This window comes from Perognathus longimembris, chromosome 2 (assembly GCF_023159225.1).
Source record: "Perognathus longimembris pacificus isolate PPM17 chromosome 2, ASM2315922v1, whole genome shotgun sequence".
In the NCBI taxonomy this organism is placed as follows: domain Eukaryota; kingdom Metazoa; phylum Chordata; class Mammalia; order Rodentia; family Heteromyidae; genus Perognathus; species Perognathus longimembris.
The window spans coordinates 125,589,448-125,603,414 of NC_063162.1; positions in this window are offsets into that span (position 1 = coordinate 125,589,448).

Here is a 13,967-nt window from a genome sequence, read left to right on the forward strand (position 1 = left end):
TTCTTACAGACAATAGGTTTTGTCCAAAGACCCTTTCACATCCAAGGTTTCTGTAAGCATTTCTGCTGGTGGAGACATGTATATGATTACCATTACAGTACTTTTCTACTATTTATCTTGTCTGTAACTTTCCCACTAGAGGCTAAGCAACCTACATCTGTTTATCTGTAAATATACAGCACTTAGAATGTTACTCAACCCATATCACTTTAGTGAAACTTCATCCCTCACAATGCTATGTTTTTTCATATATCTTCAATAGTAATTTATGTTATAGCATTACTGCTTTTTAAAAAAATTATCTTTATGATTAAATGATTTTTAAAAGACTTACAGTTTATTAATAACTTTATTACATGGAAAAATAAAAACTTGCTGCATGACTGTGCAGTTCTGTCAAAATATAATGACACTCATCATGGGGACATCAAAATGGCAGAGTCTTACAAAACACACACACACACACATTACTAAAAACAAGATACTGCAAAATCTGAGAGTACTTTTAAATTCTTCTTTCTTTTATTTTGGTTTCTTGCTTGGCAGAACTTTTTTTTCTATTGCATTTATCATGTAGTCTGGTTAATATGCTGCGATGAGAATGCATTTTAAAAACCTTTAACAAGTTACTCTTGGGTCCCTTGATGTGGCTACTCATAATTTTCCAAAGACAAAGCCTGTTTAATTTCAGAACAACCTAAAAAGTTAGATTGTAGGAACAATATGCATACATGTTACTTAATACCATTATTTATATAAAGACAGAATACAATTCATTCAAAAATTTCGTTTTGTCAATAGGTAGTACTGTTCAATATTGCAAAATATCACCATGAATTTCACAGGAGATTTCCCAATAACTTCTTTAAAATACTGAAATATTTATGTATACATTCAGATACCAAAGATAAAATATTGGTCTCATTTTCCATTTGGGAAACTTTAGTGTTTCTTTCAGCAGCATGATAAAAATCTAAGTTTAACAAATAGAGTAAGTTTGTAGTTCATTCCCAACTCTGTGACCCCTTGGTTGTCTTTTCCTGTTTAGTTTTTAGCTTACATGGTTACATAACCATTGCTTTTGCTTAAAGGTCAGCCAAGAGTAAAGTTATATCTTGCTGGAGGTGAGATGTAAACAATGTCTGATCTTGCCCTTCCATTTTTCTTAAATCTTCCACAGAGCTAGGTGAAATTGTGCCAGTATTCATAAAAGAAGATTATGTTTTAGAATCTGTATTGTATTATTCAATAAATATTTCAAGGTGTCTGCAAACAGGGATTAATGGATATTATATTTCAGGAAACCAGAAAAGGTATCAACCCAAAGAATTAAATAAAACAGTCATGTTTGATGCTCATATAAACTGTAACTTAAAATAAAAAGTCTGTAAACTTCCTCTTCCTTTTGTTTGATTTTCTTGTCATAAAATAATACAGAATAAAATGAAATGAGACAAAAATGAAAGGAAATAAACACAACTAAAAATTGACCTTCACTTTGTAAAGCCATGCCTTTATTCAATCATCACGTTAATAGTCATTTTCTACATGAAGTTAAAACATCTGGATGAGAAAGGCTATGTCAAGTTCTTACTGCACACTAGTGTAGCTGTAGGCATCTGTACACGAGGAGACTATAAAGAATTTAGTGGTGTATATCACAATGCATATTTGAACATTTAATCATATTTGAAATGGCTGTATTGTATGGAAAAAAATCTTTGGCTTTAAACATTTGTATTTTATTATGTCGTAATAGGAAATGACTATGGGCAAATTAAATTGGATCTTCATTGTATGTTTCCATATTTCAGAGAGTCATTGTTGTTCTTAAATGACTTACCTGTTGTGTAAATACCCACAAGAGCTGATTTAATGCCTAGCTTCATGTTTCTGTCTCCATCCCTCCTTCAGAAAATTTGTCAGCAGGGCATAGACTACTGTCTAGAATATTCTAGAACAGTTTATGTTGTCATTTCTCTTCTGACTACTAACATTTACTTTAAATCTACTCATTTTAATGGTTAGTATCTATCCCATAATTTCAGTGGAATAAGCAAGATTGCTGACTAGATATTTAGGAATTAAATTCCAGTTTATAACTTCTACTTATACATATCAAAATAGAACAGAATAGTTATTTCCATGTAAAAATATGGAATAGACAATGATATTATGAAGGAAAATGAAATTTCAGAGTCACTTTTTCATAAACTCTTGATATTTACATTTATTTACACATATAATACCTAAAATATTTCACCTCAAGATCCCTGTAAAAAGAAATGAAAAAATTTTCAAATTTGTGAACCTAGTTCTAAAATTATTTAATGGTATATTTAAGATTTCTATTACCTATATTATCATAAAACAGTTGTATGTTTTTCATTTCATTATTTAGGCTTCTTAGAGATAGATCTCTTGCTAATTTGATTGCTGAGTCTTGAAGTGTAGTATTGGGAATTAACATTAATCAAAAAAAATAGCTCTTATGCCTTAGTTAATAGTTTATTGCTTATGGATATCATCCTGTTTATAAGTCTATCAATATAACATGTAAATATAAATATATTGAATTTATTATTTACATAGATTATCATGCTGAGGAACTGAGAAATAATTTTGAAAATGTCAAGATTTCCTGTTTTTCTACTTTATAAAGGAAGACAAAAAACATCAATATGGTGGTCCCAGCCTGCAATCTCCACTTCCTGAAACACAGAGCTTAGAAGAGTGAGGTGTGATGTCTGGTCAGGCTTATAACTCCATGAAACTCTGCCTTACTCCATGGCTGGGTCAGATGGCCTGTTACTCCAACCAAAAGAAAACACAATGGTGGGGGACAGAGGTACTTGCCTGCTATTCCCAGAGATATGGGGAAGCACAGATAGGAGGATCTGATCAGATACAATAATATTCATTGAAATGAACTCTAGGAAATGGAAACAAGAGGGTGTGTGTGTGTGTGAGTGTGTGTGTGTGTGTGTGTATGAGTGTGTGTGTTCTTTTCTTTTTGCCTTGTTTGTTTGTTTATATGTCTTTGGGGGTGTAAGGGGAAGCACAGAAATGGAGGGACAAAGAGTGAGCAAATGCAGCAATAGTACTCACTGGGCATTGTTGAAAATGAACTATACAACTTGTGGATGGGATGGTAGGGAAACATTGAGGAGGTTGGGAGGGGTGACATTGTTCAAAGGGAAATGTACTCTTTGCCTGACTTAGGTAAGTGAAGCCCCTCTGGTTTTTTCAGCATTTTCAATTAAAAATGTTAAAAAGGAGGATCTCATCCCTGGCTGGCTTGAGAATAAAAGCCAAACTGTCGCTTAAAATTTACTGAGCAAAAAGAGGTTGGAGGCTTGGCTCAACTCACACAGTGCCTAACAAACACAAGGTCTGAGAAAAGGGGGATGAGCAGGAGAGAAAAGAGAATGAATCACATTTAGATTGTGATTGAAGAAAAAAGGAGCTATGTTAGGGAAACACCAGGCCAGAAAGATAAACAAAATATTAACAGTAAAATCGCAGCAGCCTACCTCAACCTGTCCTTTTAATATACTCAGTACTGACCAGAATAATTTTTTAAAACATGGTTGCCTGGACTCCAACTTATCTACTAAATATGAATCCTTGTAGGCATCCCCCACAATCTGGACTCTTGGACCATAGCGTCATATTCAGAATTTAAGAAGCCCTTCCCTTTTATGGAAAATGGCAACACAGCTATTAAAATGAAGGCACAGCATTGTGCCCACTCTGCATAGTTCTCACTAAGGAGCTTATCCCCAATTGTCACTGGCCTGATGATCTGGGTGAGGACTGTTCATTGCTCAGATATTTGCTCCGACACTAACTTACAAGGTAATGGTCAACATGAATAAAAGTCATTAAACTTAGAAATTTGTCCTTTGTAGTTCAAGAAAGTTCAAGACGTACTAAAATAAAAAGTTAATTGATCATTTATAAATACTTATGTAGAACATTTCAGATCACAGCTATAACTTTTAATTTTGTGGGGAAAAAAAAACAAAAACATTGGACTTTAAAACACTGATGCTGCCTCACTGGGATGCAATTTAGTGGTAGAATGCCTCGCCTACCTATATGCAGCCCTGGGTTTGATCCCCTACAGAGAGAAAATCACAACAATTTTGCCTAATTAGGTATATTTTATTTAAAGTCTCATAAAAATGAAATCGAAAATCAGAGCTGAAGACAACTTTTTCTCTTTTGATAAATTATAAGCCTGAGGGGAACAAATGCTGATCAGAGTTCAAATGCTGATCAGAGTTCAAATGCTGATTCTGGTAACACAAATGCTAATTCAACTTCCTGTTGTTATTCTGGATAAGAATAGCATTTTGTTTATACCAAGGACACAGCAAAACAACAAAACAGATACATTACAAGATCAGGGAGGGACCTCTGGGTTGAGGATATTTCCTCATGGCCTCCTTTCCTCTCACAGCCTCTACTTCTCAGTGATCTATGAGACTCTTGCCTCATGAGGGATTAGTTAGGACCTAGAAGTCCAGAGACAGAAATTTCTGCCTTTAATTTAATAGGTTCCACAGGGGTGGTGATGAAGAGGGGGGGGGGGCATTGACTTTTGAGACACCTTTTGGCTTGTCACTATATTGTGATTGCATACTTCTGAGTTTTATCTACCACATCTTCAGCCCAGACTGGGTCTGATCAAATCCTCCACATGCAATCACATATCATGTCACCTTGTATCTTTTATCACTGACCAAGAAGAAATGCCTAATAATTAATTACCAATTAGATATTTGAATTCAGGAGTTTCTCCCTACCCCATAACATCAACTTATTTTAATGCATTGTGTTATGGGGACATATACCTCAGTTCTTTTTCATTTTTTAATCTTCATTAGTCAATCAGCAATCATCATTCTGTATAGAACACTGCACTATGAAATTGGTGAAAACCAAAATATGTAAAAACCACAGACTATAAAGAGGGTTTCTAAAGCACTTACTCATCTGCATATTCCTTGGAGGAATTAAGCTTTATAAAATGTTAGGACCTTTATAAAATGAATTTCCATATGAGTATATATCCATAGACAAATATATAAGGAGATAGTTGTATGAATAAAATTTGCTGCTGGTTACAAATTGTTAAAATTATGCAAATCATAGGAGAATATACTCTCAATATGAAATATTTAATATTGTAAAAAGAACATAGGGTAGAACAGAAACATTCCCTTTTTGCTCAAACTTCATCTTATATTCATTTTTCCCCAAGATGAGCTCAGAAGCAATGTTAATTGTTTGGATATGTTTCATCCATTAAATATTTATGCATTTATATCACTATGTATGTGTGTTATTTACTTTTTGTTTCTCTGAGAGTTTTACCTTGGGGAGCTCTCAGAGTTGACACAAAATTCTATTCTGGTAATGCTAAATTATTTGGTATTAAACATGTGAAACTGAGCCAAAATAAGCTTGCTATCTCTAAACTATACCTTTTAGGTATTTGTTAACGGGAAGGAAGTCTAATACAGCTTCTTACCCTTTTCTTATCCCTGTCTTTCACTCAGACATTCCATAGTATTCTACTCATAAACATTTAGATTCTCTTCCATAGAAAGTTCTTTTTATCACACATTTCTTACTAATGCTTCTATGCAGGAGCACTGTATTTTTTATCTTTTAACATCAGTAGCACCACTCTCTACTTGTCTACTTGTAAGAGCCTAAATAGTAGTTATAGGTTATTCATCCTTAAAAAACGTAACACAGCACTGTATAAACATAAAAGAACCACAACATACTTATTTATCACTGATGTCTTAATTCTTACTCAAAATCTGTTAAAAGCACAGTATCATTTTTGTACACACCCTTGACTCTGAAGTATAGAATTAACATTCTTACTGGTAGAGTTAGCTAAGAAATGTAACTACAATCAAGTAGTGATTTATATTGTCACTAAACTCATGTATTTTACATTATGATACAGTTGTATAATTTCCTCCTGTCAGCATTTCCCGAGCCTCAGGTCCTCAGCTTCTCCCACTAGCCCCCAGATCCACCCATACCTAATGAGCCACTCCTACTCACTACCTACCTACTTCCCCTTTACCCCCAGAGAGAGAAGTGGCCACCTGGATAAGGTGCAGACGCCATGTAGCTCCCTCTCCCATGGGAGCTATGGCCCCACTAATAAACTTCTTTATAAACCTTCTTTTCCTGTCTGTGATTATCTCCGCATGGTCCCCTGGGATGGCTGGGACATATCCTTTCACTGTCTAGAACTCTTCCACGTTCAGTGACTTGAATCCTTTTCACTATCTACACTAATCACATCTTTAATTACTATGCTCATACATAGTACACAATACTCCAGAAGTCTGAGGGAGGTATTTTTAAAGAACCTTGAAGACAATAAAACATAACTTTCCAAAACCAATGCAAATGTGCTCTGCCGGGCATGCTGAACAATGCTACTCAAGAGAAATGGCATTTATTTTGCTCTCCAGTCTACATTGACTTCTCTGCTTTACCCATTATGAGGCAGCTAGGGGCATCATGTAGCAAGTGCCTAAGAGAGGAAGCTAGTGTTCTAGAAGTTAAAAAATGTTGACATAAGGAGGAACAGGAGAAGGAGGAGGAGGAAGAGGAGGAGGAGGAGGAGGACAGGTTGGAGGATCATGTGTATGTGCCAGTCCTAGGGCTTCAACTCAGGGCCTAGCTAATGCTCTACCACTTGAGCCACAGCTTCATTCTGGCTTTTTTGATACTTAACTGAAAATAAGAATCTGACAGACCTTCCGGCCCAGGCTGTCTTTGAACCACAATCATCAGACATTAGCTATCTGAGTAGCAAGGCTTACAGGCACGAGCCACTGGCACCCAGTTTGTGGGATTATTATTTGAATGAATAGAGTAGACAGTAAAACAAATACAGGAACAAGATAAATATAATGTGTGTTTATGAAGATACATGCATTTCTGTTCAGTTTTAAGTTACAAATTGGAAGTTGAAATCTAGAATACAGGACAGAGTTTCTGCTGAACCAATATTCTATTTTCTCAACATCCTAATTTCCCTACCTTACAGCAGATAATAATAGATAATATTAGGAGTTTTGTGAGGATTATGGAATTATATTGGGAAATTTCTATGTCCATTATTTATCAAAAAATGAGTCCTGTCATTGGTGCCCTAGTTACTATTACAGTATGTTTGGCTCTCTAGGGAGTGTTGTGCTCAAAGAAGTCATCTTTTAGTGGAAGACAATGAGGTTGTTCTGAAAGAGAAGCCAATAGAATGAACCACTACATTCTCCTGATGATTACTGCATCAAATGGCTAGGTGTGCACCACCTGTTCCTAATCCTTTTTCTTTTGATCTCCTAAATCCTATTCAACAACTAATTTCTTCCTTTCATGTCTTGAACGCCTTCTGTTGGCCAGTACTGCTGGCATGGCTGATATCATCAGAACAATTTTGTTTTACTATGATGGACTGACTGTGTGTAGCTTATATTGACTGAGTGCTAAGTAATACTTCCAACCACCCTATGAGGAGAAAATGAAATCAGAGTCGTATGGAGTGAATCAGCCCAGGGTGGTATAGAATGAGTGACAGAAACAGAACTTGAGCCAATATAACCTAAAAGAGAATCTCTTCATTTTTCCTTCATCTTTCCAAGCTGCCTCTTTTTTATAATAAGAAGAGAAGTAATTGTGTGACTACCTTTTTTGCTAAGTTTTGTCCATCCATAGTGAGATCCCTATATCTATTCTTAATATTCAGGAAAGTACACCATGGCCCCTGTGGCCACAAAGTAAACCTCAGCATCCATATATAGTAATCTTGCCCAGAAATATGATTCAGCAAGTAAAAACTTCTATCTGTGCTACATTTGGAGAAAATGGGAAACTTGGGTTTGGAAAAGATGAACAGAAAACAAAAAAAAGCCCATTAAGGAGAGGTGCAGAATAAGTCCAGACACCACTCAGGAGTTAGCATGGTGCCAGAGAAATGGCAATGGTTCTGGATTAGAAAGAACAAAAACAAAGGTGACAAACTACATTGAGATTGGAGATTTGAAACAATGATTGAGGATTTTGAATTTTTTCTTTAGAATCTGATATACAGAAAACACCAAAAAAATGGACTAATAATAATTTGAGGGTTCAAGAAAGATGAACCCATATATGGTATCTATACTTACTTGGAAAAGAGAAAATTGGAGCCTGGAAACCCCATAAAGTACTGAAACAATTCTAGGTATGGAGCAATGAGTGCTTGGAATGTGCTGATAGTGTGGCAGATATGAAAAAAGCAAGTGTGTGAATTCACAAAGCACTTGGAGGAAGACACTAAACATCTTGGTGAGTCATACGTTAAAATCAAGATGATTGGGAAATAGAATGACTCAGGTGCAGTTAAGTTGCTTAAATCTAAGTAATTCTTTGATGAAATGTCTTTCAGTAGAAACCCATATTGAAGGAGAGAGGGAGAGAGAAAAAGAGAGAAAAGGAAAAGAGAGTTCGAAGAGAAACTATACATTGCAAAGTCACTCCCCCCCCCCAGTGACTTTCCCTATGCCCTACGTCCCAGTTTCTACCATATCCTAATAATGCTATTAAATTATGAATCCATAAATATATTATTCATTGATTAATTCATAATCCCTATGATCCAATTTCCCCCAAATCTCATCTCTGAATATACATTGGAGATGAACATCTTAACCAATAAGCCATGGAGGACAGGCTCCAAGTGGCTAAGGGGCAGAAAAGGGGTTGTTCAGAAGAGGAATGAGAAAGAAATGATGAAGAATGTGTAAGAAAACATTGCCTCCCTATCCCTGTGAGTAATTAAAGTGCACAATATAGTGTACTTACAATCTTGCCTTGTTTTTAAATTTAGTACTTATTTTTTAACTCAAAATCAGGAGAAATGCAGGTACTGATTTAAATGGTAGAAATGAAACCTTCCTTATCTAAAATCTAAATGAGTTTAGGGGTTATAAAAGCAAGAGAATTTTGTCATGATAACCATGCTCATATTATTTCCATTACAGACAATTTACCAAGGATCGTTTTCCTAGGTCTCCTGTATTTCCTACAATTCACATTTCTTTTGGTATATCTCAGTTTAGTTCCTCTATATGATGCAAAAATCTGTTTATTTCCTTCTGTATCAGTTTGCCCATTTTCATTTCTAGCTTATGTATTCTCTGCTTATTTAACACATTGTCATGCTCTCAAATATTCTCTTCCTTCAAAATGCCACTGATGAAGTACAATGACAGCAAGGAAAGATGCTGAAGGCCACTGCCCCAGGCCAGCTGAAAGGGGCCCTGACTGAATGCTTGCACAGGAAGGACAAGTTAATTCAGCAACAGGAGATTTGGTACATGATTCTTTGGTCACACACTCTCCATAGAAAACCTGTAGAATTCCTAAATATAGCATAAAGTATGGCCTTGCTTTACTGTCATTTAGGAATGATGGATTCATTTATGTGCATCTCAAAAAGAGCTGGAAAAGAAGCATGCACATTGAGCAACTTAGGCTCCTAGTCACTTTCCGTAGTTGACTCATGAAACCACAAAACCACTCGTGTGTGTGTGTGTGTGTGTGTGTGTGTGTGTGTGTGTGTGTGAATCCTGGGGCTTGAACTCAAGACCTGAGCTCCCTCCCAGATCTATTTTCCTCAGGTTTAGCACTCTGTCACTTAAGCCAAAGCTCCATTTTGTGTTTTTTTGGTAGTTAATTGGAGATAAGCATCTCAAGGAAAATCCTGTTCATCTGACTTCAAACTGTAATCCTCAGAACTCAGCCTCCTAAGTAGCTAGGATTAAAATTGTGAGCCACGGGCGCCTGGCTACAAAACTACTTTTGCTTAGTCATTTAACTTCACTACAGCTTCCACATTTCTATGCATTTGCATGGTATCTCTTCTATCTTGACTTCCCTGACCTCTTTGAAGAGAAATATTTTACTCATCTGCAATACTCAGCTTGGTATCATCATCTTTCTGAACCATTCACTACCTCCCCCCACCCACATGTGAGCAGTTTAGGTACCACATCCTGTGCGCTTCTGTAGGACAACAATGATATGACTCTCCCTTTCCTACTCTGCTGACTCCCCTGCCTCCCTCTTAGTAGACTGTGTGCTCCCAGAAGACCAAAACAGTATTTCTTCTGCGAACATTACTACTTGCAGTGTGGTTTGCTATCTAGAACACATACTCACTTGGTCTGTTTGAATGGAATGAATGAACTTTATGAATGTATTTGTTTATATGTGAAAACAAGGAATCACACAAGACAGGTGATTTTCAGTATTTTAAAAAGTGGCAGAACCAGTTTTTGAGTCAAAAATTTAAGTGCTAGACCGATGTGTTATAGAAAAAAAGAACTCAGTGCTCTGTTTGAAAAATGGGATTCCAGACACCTGTCTATTTGTTCTTTCTTCTTGGATCACAGTAGCATATCTGGAATAATGTAGCCCTCAAATTAGAATTACTAATATTTGATGCAGCAACAAAATTATAATTTTGTAGAATTTACTTTTTTGAAATGCTAGCTTTTTTATTAAAACATTTTGAAGGAGTTTTTTTTTTCCCCCACAAGACATAAACTATATACTTGATTCTGTGAAAAGCAGGCATTACATTCCCATAACCAACTCTTTCCTTAATGACTTAGGTCTTGGATAGGAACACTGCCTCCATTCTATCACTGAGCTGAATTCACAAAGGTATTGTTATGACATGTTTATTTCCCTGCACCTCCCTTGTCTGTCAGCTGTCATTTTTCCTGATGTCACTTTTACTGACCTAATAGCTCCCTTAGCTAATATCTTCTACTCAAAGCCCATGAACCCTAACTTTTCTTCTAATATACTATGAGTAGAAACAATAGAAAATAGATCACATTTAGTGCTTTTTTTGTCACAAAAGAACAAGTGAGATTTGAGAAAGTCTGACTTTTTGTTAGCACTCTGTGAAGATCATGAAAGTTATTTGAGATAACTTTTTCTCCAAAAAATGAAATCTATATGATCTCTATCAAAATGATCTTTGATACTATCTGGGATGGCTGAATGTACTATAAATGATTAAAACCTTTAAATCGCTTAAATAAACAAAAATGATGAAAGATGCATATGAAATACTAAGGTATATTATGCACAAGTGGACTAACATGTACTGTAGCTTGTAATGTTTCCTCAAAATCAAAAAGTAAAAGTATGGCCTGGGAATATGGCCTACTGGTAGAGTACTCTCCTCGTATACATGAAGCCTGGGTTCAATTCCTCAGTACCACATATATAGAAAAAGCTGGAAGTGGCGCTGTGGCTCAAGTGGTAGGGTGCTAGCATTGAGCAAAAAAACAAAAAAAGAAGCCAGGAACAGTGCTCAGGCCCTGAGTTCAAGCTCCAGGAGGCAAAAAACAAAAATAAAAGCCCATTAAAAACACTTGAAAATATAAGTGTAGACAAAAATTTAAAAATCGAACTCGAAAACCTCAGCAACAACAAGCATTTACAAATGGGACTAAATTTAAAAAGCTTTGCACATAAAAAATAATTACAGAAATCACAAGATAACCTACAGGATAGGAGAAAATCTTTGCCAACTATTTAATGAATAAAGAATTAATATGAAAAACACACCCATTAGAGTTCAGGTTTGTCTTCCACTGAGATTTTTCTGCTTCTGTCAGTAAGCTCAGATGTGCTCTCTCAGGGCACCTGGAATGAGTCGTCCATGAATCTGAAGTGTGACATGCTGGGATTTAATTAAGGATTCCTGAGAGCTTTTCAAGATGCCTTTTACTTCATCCCATATTGGGACATTAAGCAAAACCCTACCTCAAAAATAGCTAATGGAAAAAGGGGCTGAAGGTGTGGCTCGAGTAGCAGCAGCATCTGCCTAGTAAGTGTGAAACCCTAACTTCAATCTTCCAAAGTGCCAATAATTAATTACATGACTAATTAATTAATTAACTAATTAAAGTGAGTGCTCGGTAAGGCATATTTTCTTTCCCTAGAAAGAAAAGGCCAAGCTCTCTTAGTTTTGAAAAAGCACTAAACTCATGACCTAGACACCCACATTCCTACCACCTAAACCTAACTTCCTAAACCTCTTGGTGTTTTAGGATTTTAACAGATTTCAGATAAAAGTTCAGCTCATGTTGAATGAAAGAATGAGATGTTTTCTGCAGTGCTAACCAAAATGAGTGATGAGTTAGAATGAGTAAAAGCAGTTACGGATAGAGAAAAGGGCATTGTGGGAAGTTCACAGGAACTGACCCCTGACTTTTGGCAAGTCAGACCCATTGTATTGAGCTTCCCTCCAGATCACCAGATCAAGGAGACCTGAGTACAGAAGCAGAGTAGTCTCTGTGCAAGACCAACGTGAACTCTGATTAGCAATTTACTTACAGGGCTGATGTAAGAATTCATGGATAAAGTTTCTATAAAGAACATGGCATGATTACTGAGTATTTTAATGTGAATCTATCAATATGGTCATTATACCATACTCAATGAATCCATCAGAATGTTTCTACTGTATCATATTATTAAAGGTTAATATTTTAAAATATATATTTTACTTTTGATTAACATACAGTTATTATACATATTTATAGGGTACAGTGTGATATGCTTACAAGATCACAAACTCAATTGGGTATATCCATCATCTAAAGCACTGATCGTTTATGTTCGGAACATTCAAAAGCTCCTTATTTACCATTTTAAATGTCATTAGCCACAGTTACCTTATGTGATGTAGAACCCTAGAAGTTATTCCTTCTACGTGGTTATGCCTTGGCACAACCATGATCTCTCCATCTTTCCTTCTTTCAGCCCTTCTTATCACCCAATAAACACTATTTTTATTTCTTCTCATAAGATTAATACTTAAAAATCTGAGGACATTCTACATACTGTTAGTCTTCCAAATGCTGTAGGTAAATGAACTTGTTAAATCTTCACAGAGATTATTCACCAAGAAACTGAGAATTTCTCTTACCATTTTTACTTTATGAAGCAACCAAGGTTTCTTGAGTTGCCCAAAGTCACACAATAGCAAAATGCAGCATTTGACCAACCTGTTGATTCTACAACACAGCTTCTCCTTTGTTTCTCATATTTTTATTTGCATTTTATACCCTCCCTTAGAGAATGATGTTTCCATTGATCTCAAGGACTATTGAACTTGAAATCTTGAAGCCAAGACTTGAAACGCAACCCTTGTTATCTCACTAGGGAAGTTAGACATTGTACAGTCTGCGTACAATTTTTCTATAAACTCATAAAAGTTGATACTGCAACTTCTTTATTAGACTTTAGCATCTATTTGAGAGAAGGAACAAAACAAAGCCAGGATATATTCATATATATATATATTTATATATATTCATATATATACTTTCTACTTAGCTACATTGAGTAGAGTCTAACCTATTGTAGATAGTGAAACTTCCTATATTTTTGCTAATGGTAACAATCAGTCATCCTCATATTTCATCTACTTCTGGTAAGTATTCCAAACAGTCCAGACCCCTCCACATTTTTTAAGGTTTGTAAAGTCACATTTATCATTTCTGAAATCCTTAAACATTATTTATTTACTTACCTAGGTCATTCCTTAGCACTGGATATTGTACTTATGTTTATCAGAACCAGGGAAGAGGAATATCAAAATGAAGAGATGAAGGGTAAAAGGCAAACCAATGCAACAGCAATACTTACAAGACAATATGCTATAAACCAACTATACTCTCAGGGGAGAGTTGGGAGGAGACCCGGGATGGGGGAAGGTGGGGGAAAATGGAGGAGGTAAAAAGTCTCTTAAGCAAAGTCCTCACTGCCTTATATATGTACCTGTAACCCCTCTGTACATTACTTTTGACAATAAAATAAATTGCTAAAACAGTAAATGAGACATTTATCTTGGTCTA